The following is a 15448-nucleotide window of genomic DNA, read 5'->3' as shown; positions in this document are numbered from 1 at the left end:
GTAATCTAAAGGCTGCCATGGAGCTTTCGAGGAAATTGAATTATCGGTAAATTATAATTCATAATTTTCTTCTTCAGGTTCCATGGCAGCCATAACACTGGGATGTATCCAAGCTTTACATATATAGGGTGGGCAAAATACATATGTATATATATATATAAGAAAAAATACATTGAAGACTTAGTCTGATGCAAATCTATTTATTTATGGCCCCTTGAAGAACTTGACTTCCAAAGTCGGGGTCCGCAATATGCAAAGCATAATGTTTTGAGAATGTATGTATAAAAGACCACGTAGCTGCTTTGCAGATGTCCACCGTTGACGCCTGAGCCTTTCCTGCCCATGAAGCTGTCATTGCCCTGGTAGAGTGTGCCCTTATGATTTCTGGAATCCTTCGTCCTTCCTTCTTATATATGAAGACGATCACTTCTCTAATCCATCTAGCTATGGTTTGTTTGGTTGGTACACAGCCCTTAATAAACTCCGGCAGGAATCACCAGAAGATGTTTTGTTCTTCTAATCTCCTTCACTCTTTGCAAATATACAGTAAGAACTCTTACTAAATCCAGTTTATGAAGATTCTTTTCTTCACTTTCTGGATGAGGAAAAAAGTTAGGTAAAATAATCTCTTGATTCAAGTGAAAGGCGGACACTACCTTCGGAAGGAACGCCGGATTAGTTCTTAAGACCACTGTGTCAGGGAAAAAATTAAGAAAAGGTTCTTCTGCCCCTAACGCCTGTAATTCGCTCACTCTTCTGGCAGATGTAATTGCAATTAGAAAAACTACCTTCCATGTTACATATCTCAGAGCCACCTCTTCTAATGGCTCAAACGGTGCCTTCATCATAGCATTTAATATAAGGTTCAGATCCCAAGGTGCAACAAACGACGTTATCTGTGGTCTAATCTTCTTTATGGCATGACAAAACCTCTTAATTAATTCTTCTTCTGACAACCTTCTCTCTAGTAATACACTTAGAGCTGAAATTTGGACCTTGATAGTTGCCACTGCCAGGCCCTTCATAAAACCATAATACAAGAATTGTAACACCTGTGGAATGTCCACGGTCAAAGGTCCAGTTATCACCTGGCTCCAAACAAGAAATGTTTTCCATATTTTATAGTACACATTTGAAGATACTTTCTTTCTTGCTTGTAACAGTATCTTAAAGACTTGCTCTGAGGGACCCTTTTTTCTCAGTAACTCCCGCTCAATCTCCACGCCGTTAAATTGAGTACTGATATTCCCAGATGAAAAACCGGCCCTTGACTCAGCAGATCCACTCTTAGATCCTCAGGGCTGTTGTGAACCATGGTCTTCTCGGCCAGTATGGAAACACTGCCACTACTTCTAACTGATCTTCTCTTATCTTCTTGAGCACCTGAGATATCGAAGGGAATGGTGGAAAGATGTATCCCAGGTGAAACTTCCACTTTATTGATAGTGCATCCACTGCTTGTGACCCTTCCATCTGGTACCTGGAGAATAAGCGAGGGAGTTTCGTATTCTGGTTTGTCGCCATTGAGTCTATCTCGGGAACCCCAAATCTTATTATTATTTCTTGAAAAGCTTCTGCATTCAATTCCCATTCTCCTGGTATGATCTCCTTGCGACTTAGAAAATCGGCTGTCATATTTTCTATCCCCGGAACATGAACCGCTGAGATGGACTGAAGATATCTTTGCGCCCAAGACATAACTCTGCTTACTTCCTCCATCGTACTTCTGCTCTTGGTGCCCCCTTGACGATTCAAGTAGGCTACAACAGTCACATTGTCTGACAGAATTTTCAGGTGAGAACCTCTGATCTGCCTTCTGAAATACATCATTGCGTTCCAGACTGCTCTCATTTCTCTTAAGTTTGATGATAGCAGCCTCTCCTGGGGAGACCACTGTCCCTGTGCGATTAGATTTAATAGGTGTGCTCCCCATCCTATTAAACTTGCATCTGTAGTCAATCTTAGATACTCCACCTGTGCTAGCGATGTTGATCTTTGTTCTTTTGTCAACATCCTCCACCACATCAATCATTTCTTTGTGTGCTGTTCCACTCTTACATAATGGTTTAGGGACCATCCTCTTTGGGTAAGTTTTAAGGTATTCCACTGAAGATCCTTCATATGCCATCTAACTCATGGTATAACCGCTATGGTTGAAGACATCAATCCCAACAGAGAGACCGCAGTCCTTAACTGTATTCTTCTGCACTTTAAAACCAGACCAATCATTTTCTGAATCTTTGCAAATCTGACAGAGTAATTTCGTATCGGATAGTATTTATTTGTACCCCCAGGAACTGCAATTGCTGTACTGGTATCAATCTGCTCTTTTCCCAGTTTACTATCCATCCACTTAGCTGCATGACTTCTAAGATCTTGTCCCGATTGCTTCTTATCTCTGATGCGGTCCTTCCTGAAATCAGGATATCGTCCAGGTATGGCCATATTGCCAAACCCTTCTTTCTTAGATAAGTTATTATCACTGATAAGGCCTTTGTAAAAGTCCTTGGAGATGATTTTAGTCCGAATGGTAGGCATGTAAACTGGAAATGACTGTTTTGAATACAAAACCTTAAATAGCTTTGCTGCTGAGGCCAAACTGGAATATGAAAGTAAGCGTCTCTTAGATCTAATGACATTAGAAAATCTCCTCTCTTTACTCCCATTAGGATAGTTTTCAAAAGTTTCCATCCGAAACTTTCTTGTCTGAAGAAACTTGTTTAGGTCTCTTAAATCTAATAGTGTTTTGAACTGCCCCAATGTTTTCTGCACCAGAAACATTTGAGAATAAAATCCTTTTCCTCTTTCCATTTGAGGTACTGGTTTTATTGCTTGCAAACTGATTAACTTCTCTGTACTTTTCCTCATAATTTTTAGCTCTGATATTGGAACCTGTGAGACCAAAAATCTGTCCTCTATGTGTAACTTCTGAAATTCTATTTGATATCCTTTTGAGACCATTTGCAAAAACCCATCTGTGCTGGGTAAACGTTTGCCATATTTCTGCAAATTTCAGCAGCCTGCCTCCTACTGGAAACCTGGGTTGACCCTGAATATAGTCATTGTCTTTTCCCATAAGGTCTCCCCCGGTTTTGACGAAATGACTGCCTTGTCATACCTGATGAGTATCTTCTATTGTACGGTCTTCCTGGTCTGTAACCTCATGCTTCCCTCAACTGCTGTTAAGAGGTCTGAGCCTGATATCTTGTATATCTATCTTGAGGTAGCCTTGTAGATTTCCCACCAGTTATTCTCTGTATTAATGCCTCCAATTTATTTCCAAATAACAATGATCCTTCAAAAGGTAAATTTGTTAGTGCTCTTCTAGCCACTACTGCATTAGCCATTGACCTTGCAGTAAATGCTGTCACATCCAAGAAGTTCCACATATATATTCAATTGCTCTTTGCATTATTTTTAGATTTTTTAACAAACACTGTTTTGAGATCTTCTCCTCTAGATCAGCATGCATATTAGCACTCCATAACCTCAAAGCCCTTGATACGGAAGCAATAGCTACACCAGCTCTTAAGGATACCGTTGAGGCAACATACCCTCTTTTAAAAGAGGTCTCCATTCTTTTATCCATTGTATCTTTAAAAGAAGCCCCATCTTCCAAAGGAATAGTTGTCTTAGATACCATTTCTGCTATTGGAGCATCCACTTTAAGGATAGCACACCATCTAAGAAAATCTTCATCCCTAATAGGGTACATACGATCAATTCTTGCTAAATTTCCCTGCCTTTTATCCAGATTCTGCCATTCTTTCAGCACAATATCCTTCATAACCTTATGTATAGGAAAAACTCTATTCTTCTTACCTCTATCCTGAAATAATATATCTTGTTGTTCATCCGGTAAATCCTTATAGTTAAAAGATCTATAAATATTTTTAACACCATCTCTACGATATCCATGTTAAACTATCTTGTAGCCTCATGAATTTCACCAGACTCATCACTAGATATTTGTTCCAATCCTTCCATAGCACTCTGCTGAAAGGACTCCAACTCATCATATCCCAGACTTGTCTGAGACCTTGATCTCTTAAGCCCCTGCATGGCTAAAAATTCTTCCTTGGATACAAAAGACCTTTTCATCCACTCCATAAGTTCCTGAATCTGATTCACCTGCTGACTTTGGCTAGGTGGGGATTTATGTTTGCATAGATCACAAAACACCATATCCTGACTTCCAGAGTAAGACCTATCACATGCTGCACATTTTGAGTTCACGTGTTTCTTCTTATAAAGCCTCTTCTTATGTTCCACAGAACTAGGCACACTGCAGAAGACACAATGATAAAGTTTCTACTATACCTACACTAACTAAAAGAAATATTTGCACCCATCTAATCAGGACTTACCCCATCTGGGCGCTAATCGGCTGTTGGGGGGAAGGCTGTTGCTGTTGTTGCTGCTCCATGTCTGCACTTACAGATTCACTCAACAGAACTCTCAGCTGATGCTCCGGTGTGTGGCGCCATTTTAATAGCCCTTTGACCCTAGTGACGGTCAGGCGCTTGCGTGGTGTGCGCCGCACTGCTTTCTGGTTGCTGACGACATCCCGCACCGCGGGCCGCGTCTTACACGAGGCTGCCGCTGATCGCTGTAACTCAGCGTCCAGTCTCTCCATGCTTCTGACGGCCGTGTCATGCCAACAGACCACCGCCATAGCGCAACAGCCAGCTGCATGACCCCGGGGCGCCACCCAGCCACAGACTGCAGGAAATCGGCACTTGCTGGGCACAAAAAAATTTAGGTAAGTCCCATAGGAAAATAACAAACTTCCCTACTCTGTCTAGAGAGACAGGAAAAAAGACACTAAGGAAGGGGAGGAGGTAACATATATACGCCCAGTGGGAGGTCCCTGTAGAAAAAACTTCCTGTCTGTTGTTCGGGAAATGGAGGACTAACCCAGTGTTATGGCTGCCATGGAGACTGAAGAAAAAAATCATGTTCTTAAATAGAGCCCTTTGTGGTCCTGAGGACCGAGTTTGAGAACCTGTGTCTTAAGAGGTAACAAGACAATGACACCCTTCATTAGAAAACTTGGGGTGTTCTTATCCTCAGATCTTCCTCCTTCCTGAGTCCATCAGGCTAAAGTGCTTTTGTCAGAAGAAGGTGTATAATTCATATTCTTATTGTTAGTAAAATGCTGTCATGAAATCCCACATAATGAGTCTGTAAATAATTGGAAAAATTGTGCATGTTCTCCGGAAATTATTTTTATCTCGTTTGGGTGAGTTAAATAGACCAAACAGTGTATAAAACAGTGCAAAATCAATGGACGCCCAGCAGCGACAGCACTGATATTTCTGATCTCATGTCTCTCTAATGTTTACGAACAATGTCAATCACATCTGCTTTTCAAAGGAGAATAATTAGATGCACAGAGGACAGCAAAGTAATCCGGTTGTTGATAAAACAGCGCGATGATTGCATGAGAAAATATGTAGTTTACTACGTCTGTTTTCTGCCAATACAATGTTACTGGGAACGTGTTTTTGCTAGATATATTTTGTGACATGATTTATATAGTTCATATTTACCTTCATATCTCTGAGCTGATAAAGGATTTACAATTGCTTTCCCTCTTTTTGCTATTTACTTTTAGGCTTCCGTTGTAAAATAAAGAAAGAAAAAAATAAAAGGCAGTATTAAAGTTGTTATTACCCTATATACTTAAGTATAACCTCTTGAGTGTGGACAATGAGTGGGATTCGTCCTCCGCATACAGATCAAAGATCACTCGTCATCCGAACTACAACCGGTTAGAAAGAAAAAATATATACCTTGCCCTTATTGGTAATTAGTGCCATTGGGGAGCAGGCCACACAATAGTGACATTTTAGTGCCAGTGCATGATGGAATCAATCAGTGCAACAGTGCCCCACTGCAGAACAGAGAAAACATTCTGTAGTGCAGGGGATGGGACTAATTTAGGAGGTATTTATCAAAGCTGGGAGAGAGAGAAAATTGTAAAAAATAGATTATCAACCAAACAGCTCCTAACTATTATTTTATAAACTTAAGGAGCATACACACTAAACGATATGCTCCCTGAGTGATATCGTCTAGTGTGTCCCTGGCAGGGTGTGCTCAATGTCGTTCATGACATTGAGCACACCCACTGAACGATATCATTAACGATATCGTTCATTCCTCAACATGCAGCAACCTAACAATATCGTCAGGTTGGCCTGCATGTTTGCCCGATGAACGATAAAGACGAACGACCTGCGGGAACGCGCATTGTTCGTCCATCGTTATCGTTCATCATTTAGGTAAAAAAATGGACGATAAAGTGAACGATAACGATATCGTTATCATTCAGTCGTCCACTTTAAGCGCCCAGTGTGTACGCACCATATGCCTGCAAAATGTAAATTGGAAGCGGATTGCTTAGTACTTTATCTCTCACAATTTTATCTCTCTCCCAGCTTTGATAAATACCCCCCCGAATCCACTATCTTTTTCATCCTGGTACATATAAAGCTGAGGTTTCCTTGTTTGAAAAAGTGGAATCCCTTGTTTCAAAATAGGTGCCCCCATTGAAGTTATTGTCAGGTGTCTACATTGCAGAAAACTAAGGAAGTTCAGGATCTCCCTATCCTGGCCTCCATTAATTCAGCAGCAACCACAATTACAGGAGAGGAGTCCCCTCTTTCAAATAACATTACTAAGGAGTTACTTCTGGTGATCAACTGTGATAGTAACCAGGCAATTTCATCCTGTACTATGGAATTAGATGGGGGAGGGTGGTTAATGTGCCTTATTTCCCCCTTGGCACATAGAAACAGATCCAGTGTCGGATTTTACCTAGGAGCTGCAAGGCTGCAGCCCCCCCAAGCAAATCCACCCCTCCCCATCTGTGATCCCCATCTGTGATCCCCTGCATGTGAATTATCAACCCGCCGTAATAAAAGCGCTTCCTGTTGCGTTTTTCTGCTAATCACACATGAGTCAGGCAGTCCCAGGGAGGGGTATTTCCTGGGACTACCAGTCCGGACTGTCATTAGCAGAAATCACTTCCAATAGGAAGCACTTCTGCTTTTATTCTGGCAACTTTATTGTGGCATCTGCTGCAGCCCCTAGCCAATGCCGTTTTCTGCACATGCGCATCCAATAAGTTGGGGCCGCACAGCCACCGCAGCTCGTGGGTTTTGGACTGCAGCCCAGGCAGCCCCCTCACAGAAAAAAGTCAGGAGCTGCCACTACATAGAACCAGAGGCGTCGAGATGGGGGAATGTGGGACATTAACCGAGCCTGGGCTTGTTGGAGGTGCCCGGCCCGACGCTGCCCCCTTCCCTCTGATCTGTCAGCAGCCCAGCACATACTGCTGTGTGTGGGCTGTGGTGGGAAACTGCTGCGGCTTTCTACGCAAATTAATGTTGAAGCAAGAACCACAAAGTCTTTCCTTGTGGCGTTTATATATGTAAGAAAGCAACCTTTGGGCCAATGTACTGTATCTTACAAATTTTTGCAGTCAATCCTCCAAAAAGAGCGGTTTTTGGAGGATTGCTGCATTAGTTAAGTTTTGGTGGTTTGTAATAAATTACTTCCATAGCAGATATATCTGATATCTGTTGTCCTTGCAGGCATGGGCTCTAATTAGTGCAGACCCCTGAAAGATAATTGATACAGACCCCAGAAAGATAGTTTCTTGTTGCCGCAATATACAGCAATGACAGAATAGGTTTATCGGGGGTAAAATGCATCAATAATACATCGGCCCCTTGGTGCTTTTCAAAATAGGGAACATTGATCCCTGTGAAGGAGTGTGTGTGAGGTTTGATACACATGCTTGTCTGTATACAATACTGTATATAGCCTCAAACGGGTCAGAGAAGCACTTGGTCATGCAGAAGTGTTTTAAAGCTTCTTAATGGTAATTCATCAGTCAATGTACACCTAATGCTTTGAGGCCTTACTACATTTAAAACAATTGTCTGAAACTAAAACTGAACAGCTTGAAGACAAAAAGGTTTGGCGGAATTTGGAGATATTCTCTGTATAACTTATAAGCACATTCAGACATGGACCTTTTCACATTCTGTTGCGTCGCTTTCCTGACAGAACACAGACAAAAGAAAATTGATCTGAAAATACTTCTGCCATAGGGATCTTTGAGTCCTGTGCTATGTTGAGTATCCCTGCCTGTGTGAACAACACATGTTTTTGCATAGAGATTAATGATCCCAAATCCAACATTGACAGTTTTGTTTTTCCGGTGAATTTACTGCACTGTCTATGACATAAAAACAGAGTTGCAGATGCACTATGCGATCATTACTGTTTAAATTTAAATTTATTAAATAGAATTTGAGAGGTAGTTTGCATATCAATGGCCAATGATACGGGCCTGCCCACCAGCGTCAAGGTCACCTCATTGAGCAGGTCCCTAACACTTTGGGGTTCACATCTGGGACGCAGAGCACCACAAAAGACAGTCCAGCCAAAGACCTCCCCAGGGCATCACACAAAAAGAATGGTGGCAGTGAAGTGTTAAAGTATCAAGTGTGTAAAAGTAACTGAGTGTTAAGATAATAATAAAAGTAGAATATGTGTGAAAAAATACTTAAATAATAAACAAACATGAAGGTGATATACAAAGTGACTATGAGGGGTATTCAATATGAAACGTAAACTTCGCCGTCTAAGTTTTCGCCGCACATCGGAATTTTTTCGTCGAAAAAGTATCGCGCGCACTCCCGCTTATCCCCGTATTCAATATGAAATCGTCGAAAATGGGACCCGGCGATACTTGGATCGGCGAAAACAAACGGGAGTTTTTTGGAAATAATTGTAGGACCCCCCTAAAGATGTCCAGAGCTCGGGGATCACTATGGGTACCCCCGTTTTTGCCTGCAGAAGAAAGTCAGGGTTTTTAAATAGCTGCGGAAGGTGTTTTTATCCTGACTTTGAAGAAGTGATGCAGAAGAGCATTTAGCTTTTTTTTTTCATTTTTAAAAGTGGTCCGATCAAATTTGGGGTACATGAAAATGGGTACTAGCATATTTTTAAGTCCCTAAAGTTATTTTTTACATATTCTGGAAAAATGCACCTGCCGCTACTTTGCGCAATGAAAAAAACACCTGCCACATACTTGGGGACCCCACTAGAAATAATTTCGTTAGTTTGGCATTTTTTTACCAATTTTTTTTTTTTAAACCCCAAATTGTTTTTTTTTTTTTTTTAGGGTGTCCCGATTTTTTTTTTTTTACATTTTTTTTGGAACATTTCGTTTTAAGGGGACATTCCCAAAAGTACAGGCTATTTTTTATAAGCCTACACCCCCAAACCCCTATTCTGCATTTTTTTTCACTTGCTATAGGGATTTGAAAAATTATCCCTTGTTTTTTAAAAATGACCCTTGACCCCATTTAAGGAAGAAAACGGGATTTTGCTGGAAGTATGCCTGGGACCCCCTGAAGATGTCCAGACATGGGGATCACTATGGGTACCCCCGTTTTTGCCTGCAAAAGAAAGTCGGGTTTTTAAATAGCTTTGCCAGGTGTTTTTTCCTGCCGCGGCTATTAGAAACCCCAACTTCCTTCAGGAGTTAAAAATGGGGGTATCCACAGTGATCCCCCATGTCTACACATCTTTAGGGGGATCCCTGAAATATTTCCCATAATTTCCCGTTGTGTTGTACCTGTAAAAAAACTGAATAAAAGTTTTTAAAAAAAATGACATAGGGTCCCCCCCCCCCAAATGCCAAACCAGCCCCAGGTTTGTCAGTCAGGGGTGGTTTCTAAAAATACGGGGAACAAAATGTATAGGGTTCCACCGTATTTTAGAAACCAACCCAAGGCTGCAGGGACTAGTGCTGGTTTTAAATATAGGGGGAAAAAAAGACGTGGGGTTCCCCCTATATTTGAAACCAGCACCAGACCCAACAGACCGGGGTGTAATGCCACAGCCCGGAGACCCAATCACCGGGGCTCCAGGTCCAAAGCATTAGCACCCCAAGTCGGTCAGCGCAAGCCGGTGATCTCGGGGGAGTCGGGGACCCCCCAAAGAAGGGTCCCGCCCTCCCGAGCACCACAGGCTTACGCTGAAGCCCGGGGCTCTTTCCCATACTCCTGGAGCGGTGGGTATGTGGGTAATAGGGGGCCAAATAATGTTACACTATTGTACTTTACAGTGGAACTACAAGTGCCACCAGACATGCGGCACCTGTAACTTCATTGTAAAATAAATAGTTAAAAAAAAGACAAAACCCACACACCGTGTCCAGTATAAGTTTATTACACACACCTACCCATTCACACATACTTACGTATACCAGATGTTCTGTCCCCTTCTCCAATAGAAATCCGTGATGAGTGGCCTTTCAAAGAAAGATTTCATACTCACCTACATCCATCGCTGGTATCCGCAGTAATCCATGGGTGTTTAAAAACAAAAAAATGAGTTACCCGATTCACGGAACATAGCTATCTGTATGTGTGTTGTCACACATATAGATAGCTCCCGAATGGCAGCTATCGGCACTTCATGGGGCATTGCCGTCCCGTGAGCCAACCAGCGGCAGCGCTCACTGTAGAGCGCCCGTTGATTGGCTTCGGCAACTGACAGTTCCCACGTGGGCAAGGAAGCCCAAGTGGGAACTGTCAGTCAACGGAGCCAATCAGCGGGCGCTCTACAGTCAGCACGGCCGCTGATTGGTTCTCGTGACTGCCAGCTCCGTGGATGTGCCGTCAGCTGGCATTCGGGAGCTATGAGTATGTGTGGCAACACACATACTCATAGCTAGTTCGTGGATCGTGTATTCGGGTTTTTTTTTTTGCCAAGTACGTGGATTACTGCGGAGACCAGCGCCAGGATATAGGCGAGTATGATTTTTTATTTGCAGAGCCATGTTTTAGGGAAATTCTACTGGAGAAGAGGACCGATTCATCTGGCATAGGTAACTATGTGTGAATGGGTAGGTGTGTGTAATAAAGTTATACTGTCACAGTGTGTGTGTTTTGTCTTTTTTTAACTATTTATTTTACAGTGAAATTACAGGTGCCGCATGTCTGCTGGCACTTGTAGTTCCACAAGTGCAAAATGGCAGGCAAGCTGGCACTTGTAGTTCCACTGTAAAGTACAATAGTGTTACATTATTTGGCCCCCCTATTACCCCCATACCCACCGCTCTAGGGGTATGGGGATGAGCCCCAGGCTTCAGAGTAAGCCTGTGGAGCTCGGGAGAGGGGGTACCCTTTTTTGGGGGGTCCCTGACTCCCCCGAGATCACCGGCTTGCGCTGACCGACTTGGGGTGCTAATGCTTTGGAGCTGGAGCCCCTGTAATTGGGTCTCCGGGCTGTGGCATTACACCCCGGTCGGTTGGGTCTGATGCTGGTCTTAAATATAGGGGGTACCCCACGTCTTTTTTGCCCCCTATATTTAAAACCAGCACTAGTCCCTGCAGCCTGGTGTTGGTTTCTAAAATACGGTGGAACCCTACACATTTTGTTCCCCGTATTTTTAGAAACCACCACTGGCTGGCAAGCCTGGGGCTGGTTTGGCTTTTTTTGGGGGGGGAACCTTATGTCATTTTTTTTGTAAATTTTTGCTACTTTTTTTTTACAGGTTCAACAAAAATGGAAATTTTCGAGAAATATTCTAGGGACCCCTTAAAGATGTGTAGACATGGGGGATCACTATGGGTACCCCCATTTTTAACTACTGAAGGAAGTCGGGGTTTCTAATAGCCGCGGCAAGTGCATAAATGCGACTTTGAAGAAAGTGATGCAGAAGAGCATTTAGAATTTTTTTGGGGGAAAAATAAATATGGCCAGCAAATTTGGGGTACTTGAAAATGGGGGTCAGCATATTTTAAAGTTGCTAAAGTGACTTGAAAAAATCATGAAAAACCCACCTGCCGCAAGCAGCTGCAATGAAAAAAACACCTGGGGCATACTTGGGGACCCCCCCAGAGTCAAGTTCGCTATTTTTTTACTTTGTCCTCCAACATTTTTTTTTGGCCCCCAAATTCAAAGTGCTTTTTTTGGGGTGTCCCGATTTTTTTTCTTTCTTTTTGACACAGATCGTTTCAAGGGGTCATTCTGAAGGGTGCAGGCTATTTTTTTTAAGCCTGCACCCCTAAACCCCAATTCTGCACTTTTTTTCGCCACCTATTCAGTGGTGAAAAGTTATCCCCGTTTTTTTTCAAAGACTTTTTCGAACCTGCGAAAAGTCTTTGTAATTGAATACGATGTAAAACCAAAACCAGCGAAAATGACGTCTTCGGTGCGAAATTATCGCAAAAACAGACTTTTCTGTCCAAATTGAATACCCATGTATGTGTATTAAATGGTGATGCTCTGAAGAGGTTCAGCCAGAACAGCTCAGGGGGCCCCATGTCCAAACGCTCACCCCAAATTTGACTGCAACAGGCATAATCTTAAGTAAGTCCTATTTATATTGTTAGTGTCAGTTTATTTGTAGAGTGCAGTCTCTACTTTGTGATCAGCTGTTTCCACAAATGTCATTCTTCTAGAGCAGCAAGCACACATATTTTTCTCTTGTGCATTTGATGACTGCAAGTTGCTCAGCTGATGATCTGTCTGAATGTGGCCGATGTCAGCTGCAGACACTGCGATACATCAGTTAATGGGTGCACAGCTGAATGTGTTTCTGCAATCTCCTACCAAAGGGGCAGACCACAATTTTGAAAGTCCAAATGAAGCATCTATTCTCCCAACCCTTGCCGAGAAGTAATACTGCTGGCGGTCGGGTATTATTTTCACGTCCTCGAATACCATGGGCTCATGCTTAGTTGGACAAACATGCTTGTTCATCTGTACATGCGCACCAAAAATTTGTATGCTATGAGGGACAGCACGGGGTTTGGAAGGCAATGGCGTATCTAGCTTGAGAGCAGGTTGTGTGGTACACCCGGGCCCCTGGGTCAATGTCGGCCCACACTGCTCTCCCTGCACACGTACTGTCCATGGTTCTGAAGTGATCAAATATGGCGCCAGTGCAATTTTTTACCAGGATAGTACTGGAAATATGGAGCATGAGCTGAATTCTGTGGCACAGTCCCAGAGTTTTTGCGATTTATGCGCCCTATGCGGCATCATATTTTGCTAGAAGGCCCATGGTCACCTGCACACGGGTCCCCACCTGTCTTAAAACACCCCAGTTGGAGGGAGTGTATAAGCTCAGCCAAAGCACAATAAGGGTGCACAAAATGTATACCATGCTGACCACATGATAGATGCCTAAGTGGCTGAGTGGAGGAAGATCATTTGCAGGTTCTCAGCCCATGGTGCGCAATGTGAACTAAATGCCTGTAAAACCCTCCCACTTCTGCTCATACAATAGTAACGCTGCTACTGCCACCTATTTCTATTATTGCAGTGTCATTAACAATCAGTCTACAACAATGAAACCTAGGGGGTCATTCAGACCCGCTCGTGAGCAAAGTTCGCTCGCTAGCGGGTCGATGTTGTGAGAATGCGCATGCGCACGACGGAGGGAGCTCCGTCGTGCGCATGCGTGAGACCCGGCGAGCGACGAGAAATACGTTGTTCGGGGTCTCGCACCAAGGGGGGCGTGCTGTCGATGGTGACTGACAGCACGCCCCCTTTAGTGGGCGTGCCGGGGGAGTGGCGGCCAGACGGAGGAGTTCCCATGGGAACGCCTTCCGTCTGAGTCCGGCCCCACTGACATCAGTAATGATGTCAGTGGGAGTGACTTTGGCTCTGATAGAGCCAAAATCACTCCTGGGCTTGCGGAAGCGAGACCCTACCGCAGGGTCTCATCGCAAGCCTGATGGTCACGATGGTCCTTGACCATCGCGACCATCATCATGGACGCTCGCATAAGCTGTGGGTGGTAACCCACAGCTATGCGAGCGTCCATGAGGACGCTCCAAAAACAGGTAGGAGGTTCCCTGATTCAGAGCGAGTGCTCTGGTCAGAGCGTTCAGCTCTGAATCAGGCCCCTAGTTCGGTTTAATATTTTAAAGGGGAAGACGGCAGATGTGACTATTAATGCGAATTTCATTTTATTTCATCTTGTTGTTGAGTTGTAATTTAATATTCACGGTGAATGTGACTTTGTTTATTATTAGTTCTAGTTATTAATAACACTGCACAGTTGCATAGTATATATTGTGTATGACGGATGGTTGTATTTATTAAAACGTAATTAGTACTGTTATTTGGTTTTTGCATCTGTTTTTTTTCCTTTTAAATTGACTTTTACATGGTAAATATGAATTTATTATTTATTAATATCACTGTCCAGACATTGACTATATTGTGTACGAATTGTGTATTTTATATTCAGCATTTACTACTTTAATTCTGCAGCCACATGTATAAACAAGGTGCATATATCACTGTTCTCTCCTGGAGTAAGGCGGGACGGTTTGAAAACGTATGACACCTCGTTACGTTTTCAAGCTTTCGTCCAATGCATCGCAGCATGCTGTAAATGCTATACGATGCATCTTACAAGATGCTTCGTTTACCTATTTACAGCATGACGGATCATAGATCAAATGGTTTTTCCATCTGATCTACGATGCCGATCCACGATGCCGGGGACGCGCATCGCATCGGAATCATCTATGAAACACCTATTTTTCACATGATCGGTCGTTACGATCAGTCGAAAATGGCCAGATTGTGTGAAAAATCGCCCCGTGTATGGGGCCTTTAGTCAGGCGCTTATGCTACCCTTGGGAGCTGGACACTTGTTGTGATACGACCAGTCTGACAGACTCTCAGCGGCTGCTGATTACAGCAAACACACAGCTGCCGGCTCCGGCGGCTGTGTGTTTGTGCTGTGTAGCGCTGACCGAACTCCGTCCGGTCAGCGCTACACTTCACTCGAGTATAAGCCGAGGGGGTACTTTTTCAGCACAAAAAATGTGCTGAAAAACTCGGCTTATACTCGAGTATATACGTTACACCAAATTTGACTGGACTATTTATTTTCACCAAAAAATACTGATTTCTATCATCTTCACCACTTTTAGAAATATGTGTCTAGAAAGCTTTTGACACAACTTAAGGACACACAGTATTAGGGCTAATAGTACACATCTGTAATGATTTCCAGTGTCAGTGCGTCTTACTTTGGGGGAATCAGTCTGTACCCCAATCTATTAAGTACTTTCTGCCTGTTACGCATTCGCCTATTGGCATTTTCGCCTGTTCTGCGAATGAATACGTCGAATCGTGGAGATGCGCATGCCGTGAATTCGAGTCTCAAACAGGCGAATGCGGTGGAAAGTGCAATAGGCAAAAAGTTTCCGATTTTTCGCCTCTAATTGAATTCGGCCCTGAGTCGCACACTGAAGCTACATGCACTGCCAGCGTCAGTTTGCAGGTGCCTGTGAATTACACTTTTGTCGCATTAGTGATGTGAATAAGATGAATATTTTACAAAAAAGTCTCTGGTTGGTGCAGCTGAGGATAGACATACTGTATGTGGACA

The 15448-nt window shown here is 43.2% G+C and overlaps 1 protein-coding gene and 1 pseudogene across 4 annotated transcripts in view; one reads left to right on the top strand and one right to left on the bottom strand.

Annotated features, from left to right (window-relative positions):
- LOC148517204 (potassium voltage-gated channel subfamily A member 1-like) overlaps positions 1–15448 on the top strand; it is a 192791-nt gene that overhangs the window by 40289 nt on the left and 137054 nt on the right. The window lies entirely within an intron of this gene.
- LOC148517205 (uncharacterized) lies at positions 3060–4675 on the bottom strand (annotated as a pseudogene).

The sequence above is a fragment of the Taudactylus pleione genome, unplaced genomic scaffold (genome assembly GCF_031769625.1).
Source record: "Taudactylus pleione unplaced genomic scaffold, aTauple2 ptg000225l, whole genome shotgun sequence".
In the NCBI taxonomy this organism is placed as follows: domain Eukaryota; kingdom Metazoa; phylum Chordata; class Amphibia; order Anura; family Myobatrachidae; genus Taudactylus; species Taudactylus pleione.
The sequence above is the reverse complement of the archived record's forward strand: the minus strand, read 5'-3'. Positions and strand labels throughout refer to the sequence as shown.